Source organism: Heliangelus exortis, chromosome 16 (assembly GCF_036169615.1).
Source record: "Heliangelus exortis chromosome 16, bHelExo1.hap1, whole genome shotgun sequence".
In the NCBI taxonomy this organism is placed as follows: Eukaryota; Metazoa; Chordata; class Aves; order Apodiformes; family Trochilidae; genus Heliangelus; species Heliangelus exortis.
In genome coordinates this window covers 8626504-8636273 of record NC_092437.1, presented here as the reverse complement: position 1 = coordinate 8636273, position 9770 = coordinate 8626504, and the positions used below count along the sequence as shown (strand labels likewise).

General features: G+C 39.8%; 1 long non-coding RNA gene across 1 annotated transcript in view; it reads left to right on the top strand.

The window, feature by feature from the left end:
• The first annotated feature begins 354 nt into the window (after positions 1-354).
• The window catches only part of LOC139803674 (uncharacterized), a 112790-nt gene continuing 103374 nt past the window's right edge, over positions 355-9770 (top strand). Inside the window, exon 1 of the long non-coding RNA XR_011729106.1 lies at positions 355-521. This is a non-coding gene — a long non-coding RNA (uncharacterized lncRNA). The remainder of the gene's footprint in view (positions 522-9770) is intronic.

Sequence of the window (9770 nt, the reverse complement as noted above, 5' to 3'; positions counted from 1 at the left end):
CCTTCTGCAAGTAGAAAATGCTCTTTAATAAAATAACCTGGGTTTTTATTCACACTTCCACTGGATAGTTTCTGCTGATAACGAAAGAGAAGCTGAAAAGATCAGTCTTGTCCTCTGAGTGTGCCAAACTGGTTTTTGTTTCCTGGAATTAATTTGGGACTTTGGAATAAAGATATGGAAGAGCTACAGAAGACACATACAGTTTCCCCATGATGGAAAGGCTGGAGGGAGGTCACAGCAAGCTTTTGGAGGGTTTTCCAAACAAACTGCTGTTTCAATTTAGTTCTACAACAAAAGAGAATTTATTCCGTGCTTTAGGGAATAATGGTCTATGTGCTTCTGTGTTCTAGACCCAGATGATCTGTGATGGAAGTACTTGAGGCCTGTGTGCTGGAGAGGATATTTGCTGTTTGAGGCAACTGAGAGAAAGCAGAAAAGCCTGGAAGAGGCTGGAAAGGCCAAGCAAGCCTAAAGGAAGAGGAAGGAAAAGGCAAGAAGGGAGGAAGAAGAGATGGAGGTAGGTAGTCCTGAGGTGAAAATAGAAGGGAGGCTTTCCTCAGCAGTCCTCTGTCTCTACCCAAGGTCTTCTCCCAGCTGTGCTTAGCACCATGCCATGTGTGGAGTGCAGCAACCATGGGTCAGGGTGACACTGACCCCACACATCCTTGGGAAGATGTCTGTCTCCTTTCTGGAACAGGAGTCAGGGGCCACTTGGTCAGTGAACAAGTTGCAGTTTGAGTCACAGCTTTGGCAGACTCTGTTGGTTTCCTATTTCTTGTTTAGATGGAGAGCATGCAGCTGTGAGCCAGTGACAACGAAAAAATCTGTGGGTGACTGAACAATGAATCTGTGAATGTAAAGGGTGACTGTAATCCCAGTGCTGCCTCATTCCAGCATCAAAGCAAATGGGCATATTGTCATAAGCAGAATGGGAATCCTGTATTTTGACTGATAATTAAATTCACTGCTTTTATGTAATATCTGAACTATAACAAACAATATTAACAGGAAGTGTGGTTCTTCCTCCTTAATTCTTAATAATTAGTCCCAACAGGGGTCTGCTAAAGTCAGTTGGATTGATTGCATAATAAGTTTCAGGGTTCTTGGCAGTTTTAGTGAAAATCAGAGTACCTAGAGAATTAGAGACCTTGTTTAATTACAGAAATGGCTAGAGTCAGGCTCCAAGCTGCAGTTCAGCTCAGCTTTAGGAACTGCACTGACTTCAGCCTGGATTTTCTTCACCTGCATGCTACTGTCCATTTGACATTGTGGGATCTTTGCCATCTCTTCAGTTCATATAGTTGTCATAGGAACTATTTCCTGATTTGTGTTCTGACTAGTTCCTTGAGGCACTTTATTTTATTATAAAATGTTAACAGCAAAGCACAGTGATTTTTAAATGTCACCAAGGTAACTACTGGCATTCAATTACAGTTTCAGATAAAAATGAATCCTTTCTGCAAATATAACTATATGATAGTCAAAAAATGTGCTGAGGATGAAGGTGATTGGTGATAGAACAAAGATTTCTCTTGTCACTTTACAGGGTTAATTGTGCCCATTTTTCTGCTAGCAGAAATGTGACATAGGTTATTGCTGGATTTTTCAGCTAATGTCTTGATAGACACTGATCACCTGGTATCCTGTTTTGTTTGTTTTTTAATTCTGCTACATAAATGAACTGTCCTTCTGATTAGCAGACCTGGGCTGCAGTGGTGCTCTCTAACATCTGAAGTAACTCTGCTTTAAATGGTGTTTCTTTGGGCTGGTGTAAACATCCCAGAGATCACAGCAGGAATTAGATTTGTTTGCAAATATTGTGGAACCTCAAATTGTTTCATTTGTCCTAAGCCTATGAAGATCAAAGTGCTAGGACCTGGAGGGATGAGGGAGAGTGGACAGCTTGAGTAAAAAATTGTATCTTGGAGAAGGTCTTTTTGAGACTGGGAGAGAGTAAAAGGGCATTTGTGTGTTCAAGATGGTAAGTGTGGAGTCTGAAGGATGAAGAAGGGAGGGAAGGGAAAGATAATATCAGGGTAAGAGTTTTGCCTGAAAAAAGAATGTAGATGGTTTGGTATTACAGTTTGTCCTGTTCAGGTTGGACTTTGCTGAATGTAAGAGCTGCTCTGGGGTTGTGGGCAGTCAGGTGTCTCTGACAAATGCTGAAGATGTGACCCACGAGCTGTCATGGCTTTGAAGCTGAAGCTATGAGAATTACTTCTTCCAAGAGTCCCCCAAAAATGCCTCGTGACAGGCAATGCTGCTCCTTTCTTTACTCCTGGCCAATTTGCTGCCTCCATTTTATATCCATTAGGTCTCCACATCTTTTCACAAGGGGTGATAATAATCACTTGGTATCATTAAAGTAAAATTCAGGCTATTATGCATTCATTTTTTTCCTCCACCATTAAGAACGGTTTGTACTTTCTCAATAAACCACCTTATCTCTTTTACTTCAAGTTTCTCATTAAAGGTGAAAAGGACAGAGCCTGGCAATGTCATCTGAGGAAAGCAATTATATTTTAAAAGTGTTTTGTGAACAGCATCCTGATTGCTTGGTAGAGCTGAAAATAGCTGACTGTTTAAATAGCTTATCAGCATGTGGAGAGCTGGGAGTAATGTATTTTAACTGTTGCCTAATAATGCTGTGCCAAATATTGTCTGCACCCTGCATGTTCCTCCTTGGTAGATGCTTTTATAGGAGAATGAAAGGTTCCTTGAGTAGGTTTGGTCCAAGTTTGGTCCTTGTCCTGGCAGGGGGAAGAGTCCAAGAGCATCCTCCATGTGATCCTTCCCAAGGCTATCTGAAGCTGGTATTTCATGAAGCTCTGCATGGGAAGAGAAATCCTGGTTCTCTGAGTAAAGTCAGCAGATTTAATCTTAATCTAACATAAAATGTAATATTTTCTAACAGAACCCATTTTAGTCACCTGAGCAATGTTTTCTGGCCTTGCTCTTTCCCAGGGCACATGCATGTCTGCCTGCTGCTTTATGTAGTGAAAACCTTGGTGTTTTAGACATTTTTGCCTAATCCAGGGAGGATGAGTTGTTGGTGTCAGTGTACAAGACTTGCTGCTTGTTGGCAAAGTCATTGAGACATACTGTGGGTTTTTTCCCCACAAACTTAAAATAAATGTCAAACTCCCCCAAAATGGGAAATATAGGCAAACCACAAAGATGTACAGAGCTCTTGTACTCACTTAAGTAACTTGAAATCCAAACAAAGGATTGGGATTTCTGAGAGATTTGCCATGTAAGGGCCCAGTGGAAACACAGCACTTTCTCACTTTCTGCCAGGACAGTTTTGTTTATTTCTGTTTCTTGTAACATGGGAACTTTTTCTCCTTGTTATAAAGTTCTGTGGGTTTTTTTTCTTTTTTTTTTCTTTATTGTTGTAATCCCCCTTTCATCATGACCCTTCCTAGCAACAGAGCATTTGTCCTTCTTAATGCCTCTATTTCTATACTCTCCCCTTAGATTTCCCTCCCAGCCACATTCTTATCTGGATTTCAGTCCTCCAGGGAATATTACACTGGAAGGGATTATGCTCCTCAGATGTGTTCACTGGATAATTCTCCCTGGAAAAAATGTAATTACAGAGGCTTTTTTTTGCTTTTTCCTCCTTTAGGAGATAAAGGGGATGAGATTCTAGAGAAATTTTCTCTTTTGAGAGAATTTGTCTGTCTTTGGGAATGTGCCATGATAAGAATCCTTGTGGGGAGGGGTACTGACACTTTCCATATAATCTGTATGGATACAGTTGTGCTTCTTGCCTGATACAAAATCTCATGGCTATGCAAAGAACCCAGCAGCTAATCATGTAGCAATTCACTCTCTAGTTTTGACATATTGTTAGGGGAAATAAATTAACTCTTTGTATTGTCATTATCAGGACAGGTTAACAGCAAACATCCCATGTTTCCAAGCAAACTGCTGTAAATGGCAAGGACCTGGTTAGCTCATCTGGATGTGGCTTCTGATGAGGTCCATCTGGGAAGAGTCAGATTAATATTTTTTCTTTTTCCCCATTGAAGAGTGACTTGGCTACTGTGAGCTGCTTGCACTTTCTGTAACAGTATGAGGTCATTGGTTGATTACAGTAAATTGATGATAGTGTGTTTCAATTTGGTCCATTGGAAGGGCTAATTACACACTTTTATCAGTTCTCAGATGCAGCTCTATTATATTCACTTCTAGCCTCTTGTTCCTGACAATGTTCAGCCTTCAAGGAACAATATTGTAGCAAGGGAATTAAAGTGGGATTGAGGAATGAATTTGGGGCTCATGAACTGTTATGCATCAATATGAAACTGAAGTTTCTCTATGGTTTAAGGGCATTTCTTTGTATTTTAAATATCTACATGATTTTCTAATATTTTGAAATAATTCCAGCTAGAAGCAATGGGAAAAGTTTTGTTTCTAATCTCCCTCATCTGCCTCTAGGTAAATTCTCATGAGGTTGTGTTTGACAATGTCTGAATCTTAGTTCAGCAGTTCCTCAGAGTATTTTCTGCTAAACACACAGCTTACTCAGAAGCTCTGTTAGATTTGAAGCAATCCATGCAAAGAAAGTAGATGGGATGATCTGTGGAGTGTTGTGGGTTTTTTTTTTTCATTTTAAATGCAATAATATAGTAGAAGGAGTTCTGATTTTGCTGTTGGAGATATGCATCTAAATAACCAATTCACTTATAGAATAGATAACTTTACACTCCATGAGACACTGAAGCACTGCAGGCCTCTGAGGATTTGTTCTCAAAATATATCATTCTCAAATCTGCTGGTGAGCCACTGTCTCTGACTTCATAGGCACCAGATTCTGTGGAAGTCGTCTGAGTCTAGTCTCATGTAGTCACCTAAATAGCCTTTACCTAACTCTCTCATTCTGTTAACAGCTCAGAATAATGTTCTTTGTCCACTGCAGAATAAAAATGTGTTTATTCTATTAAGGACTTAACTGTGCCAGTACTGTTATTATATTTAAACTGGCAGTCAGCTTTATAGGAAATCTGTAAGATAATGTAGCTGCAAACTAACCAGGAATGGATGGTTAAGATAAAGCATATTGGTTTTCTTTTTAGCTAATTATTGTAAAACTCAACAAACAAAGAGATAAGAATATGCATTTTAAGTAGAACTGTTTTTTCTGGCTTCTTTGTTAATTTAATCCCTGAGATGGTACAAACTGGATACTGTTCTACATTAGGAAACACTAGAGTACTCCCCAGTAGGTCCTGATGTGATTTTTGCAGTGTTACTGTCATCAGTTTTTGTAATGCATGGTGGTCCCTTCATCCCTAGCTGAGGGATTTGGACTGCAAGCAGGAGAAATGGCTGCAAAATGCCTGCAGGGTTGTGATGTTGATGGCTGGGTCTTGTGTCTCAGAGACTAACATAATGCTTGCAGAGGAGAGTTTAATTTTCTCATAAATATGCATCCCAAAGGATGATGACCATTGAGGACAAATGAGGTCTGAATAAGAACTTAACAGCTAAGAGGTGAGCCTGGGCCAACGTTTGCAAACAAATGACACTTGCCAGAACCAACTCCTTTCCTACCCAAAAAAAGATGTATCTGTGTAAGTGAGTGTGTGCTTGCATTCATGTACATTTTCTTTGTCTTTCTCTTACATTCATATCCTAATTTGGAAAGCAAAATGAGCTGGAAGCTAAAATGCTGAAATTATCTCCACAAATGTGAACAGACTGGCTTTACTTTACTTTTCTTTGTGTATAGTCTTTGCCTGGTATATGTTTTGAATTGAAAAAATGAGAGCTAGTAAAATATGAATTAAATCTTAAGCCCACATATTAATTAAAAGGAATACTTATGGTCTTAATTAGCAGTGTATTAGCATGCTGTGAGCATCAGAAGTTCTAATGAGTTGGTTCATTTGGCTGATTCACCTGTATTTACTACTAATTAATGAAACGTTACAATCACTAATTCATTTTCCAACTTCTTTATTGGGAAGTTAATTGTGTAAAGGCTGACAGCTGCACTAAGCTCTGCTGCTAGAATAAGACCTTGTGCATATGGGGCTTTTTGTCCCTATGGTCTGATGAGATGGCTCTGTACTGCATGTTGATTTTTCTGATGTTTGTATAAATGCCTCTTGTTTGGAAAGCACCTGCCCAACAAACATCTGTGTCATCCCAAACCTCAAAAGAGGTTTGTCAGAGGAGAAACAGAAGTTTGTCCAACATGGGCTGAAGGATTATTCTCTTCGATCTGTCTAGATAAGAGCTTGGTTATGTTAGAAGATGGGTTTTGTGAAAACAGCTTTCACCCTCAAACTTTTAAACATTAAGAAGCCATTTAAGCATTCTCAAGAGCATCTTTTTGTACCAGTTGCATTACTTTAATAACATCTAATGAACCAGATGTTGAGTTACAGTATAAATGAAGATGGTCTAGGTTCTCATCATCCTGGTTTTATTTTGTTATAGTGACATGAGAATGTCTTAAAGACTTCTGTTGGAGCTTGTTTGATCTGGTTTTACAAAAAACTCAGCTATGGTTAAAGCTGGGTTCAAAGCAAAGTTAGATTCACATGTTCTTCAGATGACTGCATCAACTTTGGGATCCAAATGTAAGACCTTTAAGTTCCTATGTCTAGCAAAACATTTAATATGCTGTAAATCATTGCCTGCTGCTAATTTTTTCATCCAAAGGCCTCAAATACTCCACATGACTGTGGTGTCAGATTGAAACAGAAATAGAAGTACTGTAATTGTATTTCTGGAATTGTATTCTTAAAGAGAAATCATGTATCTTAATTCACTGGTATCATGCACCTAGGGCCACATGGGCTAAATACAACCTGTGCTAGTAACATAATGCTTAGTGCTGCCAATATAAAAAGAATATGGGAGGTATCAGTATTAACTGTGCTGTTGCACTGTAGTTAGGATTGTGGAGCTGAAGCTTAAGTTTACATAGAAACAAATTGCTAAATATGTCCTATTAGCAAGCATTATAAAGTGCCCATTTTTCTTATTGAAACATCTTGAACTGGAAGGAGGGACCCTGGCTAACCCAGGATTTTCTGAGAAGGAGAAACATTTCAGTGACACTTTGGAAAAGGTGGTTTAGTTTTTGTTGTCCTTTTATTCTTCCTCTGTGCACCGCAGCCAATCTCAGACTCTAAAGACTGGGAAGTTTCAAAAGTGAAACTATTGGCTGTAGTTAACTTTGTGAAAGGAAGATGATAGATTAATTTTTAATAACTGAAAAATTGGTTCACTGTTAATTTAACATTTTCTGTCTCCCTGTCAGAAGTTGGTGTGTGTGTGTATGGGACACCCAGTCTTAATTTTTCCATTTAGCTCATATGGCTTTTCTTCTGAAACTCAAATGATCTGATTTAGTATTAGCCTGCAACTCAGCAGTGTCATGTGTGCATTAAGCTGTCATCTTATAACCATTGAGAAAACTGTTTATTTTTGGAAGCTCATTACCTCCCTGCTGCTACAGCACAGCCTGTGTGCTCTGTCTCTGGATCCCCAGAGCACATGGGCTACAACTCCCTGGCTGTGAGCAGCATCTGTGTGCTCTTGGCCAGTGGCTCAGCAAGTCTCTAAAAAAGCCAACCCCTCTCTTGCTTTAGCACATCTCTTGATTGAAAATCACCATTTAGGAGCAAATAGGTGGCAGTGAAATCCTTGAACATTTACAGTTGGTTACCACCCTTTCTACTTGGGAGCTGTGTGTGATACAGTGGGGAGGTACCACCACTGATGGACCCATCATTTATGGAGAAGAGGAACAGTTTGCTTGTTTTCTGGCAGCAAGTTACAATGGGGAGATTCAGTGCTCTGATCCTTGTGAAACTAGTGAACTGCCAATTTAGTGGTGAGTGTTTTGTGTCTCTGGTGCTCCCTAGGCAGTAGAGCTGGTCTCTGATTAGCTCCTGGTACCTTTTTCCCTTGCTATGTGAAATCGGAGTTCTTGATTTCTTGTCACTTCTCCGTGCCAAGCTCTGCTGCCTCTGCTGTGGACTGGCAGGATAATGCAATTAGTGCTTTTCATTATTTGACAGAATTTGTCATAATTCTACTTCCCAGGTGTAGAACAACTGTTAAATTTAGGGATTCTGTAGAATTCCATATAAGCTAATTAAACAAAGGTCTTTAACACCTTTTGTTAAAAGGAAATTTGCAGTTTCTCAGCCCAGGACACTGAGAGGCATTGACATGTAGAAGTCAGGAGGTAAATACAAGAGACAGGGCTACTTATCTGCCTGACTTGCAGAGAAAAAAGTGAAATAAAAAAGCTCCATTCAAATTAAAGTTTGTTTAAAAGCAGAGATGTGTGGCTGGCTCAGGTGTTCAGGGTCATGAAAGTGTCAAATGTGGGTGGTGATGGGGTTTTGAGCTTTCCCATGCAGTCTGTGCACTGGTTAGCAGGTCATCTGCTGGGATCAGCTAAGCATTGCTCATTTAGTCAAATCACTGCATGCCAAGTCCCTTGGCCTTCATCTGAGCTATTGTGGTTATTATTCCAAGAAAACTGGGTTCCTCCATGGCAAGTGTGCTCTCCTTTTGTGGGGGTAGAGCCCATGAAACTGTAAAAGTCCTTTTTTTCCATTTGCTTTATTATATGTTAATCTGAATGTGTTCAGTACACAGGAAACACTTTCCTCTAATGGAGAGGTTGACTGGCATGTAAATAACCTCTTTTTAAATTTGAAGAAATTGCAGGCTCCTTCATGTGAATGCACAAGCCAGGCTGGTGTGGAAGAGGGGTATTTGTTATAGGTGGTCCCTCTGATTTGCCCAAGGATCCATACAGAGCTAATGACAGGCACTAGGCAGGAGGAATCTGGGCCAAAAAAAAAAAAAAAAAAAAAAATGTTGGCCAATCAGTGACAGAATTGCATGTCAGAAGCTCAGTGTGCTCCTTGCTCTGCATGTCTAGTGATGTTTTTCTTGTGTGCTTGCCACCACCCTGCTAAGCAAGGCAGTGTTTAGAAGATCTTGTGTGGTCTTTGGTGCTGTGGGATGTGTCTGCCTGTCACTCTCCTATGGTACCAGGAAGTCCTGGACCACTGGGTGTGCTCTGAAAGAGCAGCTGCTTTAAGGGAGGTGGTGAGGGAAAAGAATGTCTTTTTTAAAGGTCAGCTAAATCTATGGAGCACTTATAAGTAGAGGAAATTATAGCTTTGGTCTTTCAGTGTGGGCTTTGCAAGAGGATGAAAAGAACAAAGGTGTGTTACAATGGGCTTCTAAGAAAAGTCTTTTAAATACTGCTATTAGAAGGTTTTCTTTAGACATAAATGAAAGGCAGTGCTTTGGCCTAAAATGTTACTCACCTTTAACAAGCTAAATGGCTCTATTGATTATAAGGGCTTGCTTGGTAGTTACTGGAACTGCATATCAACTCCTTCAGTAACTGCCTGCAGGTTAGGTAACACAAAGTCTGAGTTTGCAAGCTTGGCCAGCATTCCTTTTTCTTGCTTACATCCTCCTGCAAAAAGCTGATGTAATTGCATGTTTATTAAGTGCTGATACAGACTTAAGAACTGTGGTCAGATTAGCACATAAAGTTATTGTTCTTCTCTTTGGGAATTCCTTACAGCTTTATAGAAACCCTCTCTCAGTATTCAGTACAATGGCTGTCTGCTCCTTACTTCTTCAACAGTAATGGAAATGACTCAGAAGTATTGTAGAAATAAATACCCTATTTGCAAGTTGCACCATGTAATCAGACTTGACTTGACTCTGGGAATGCAGTAGCACTGAAGAGATCAAACTGTTACCACAGGGAA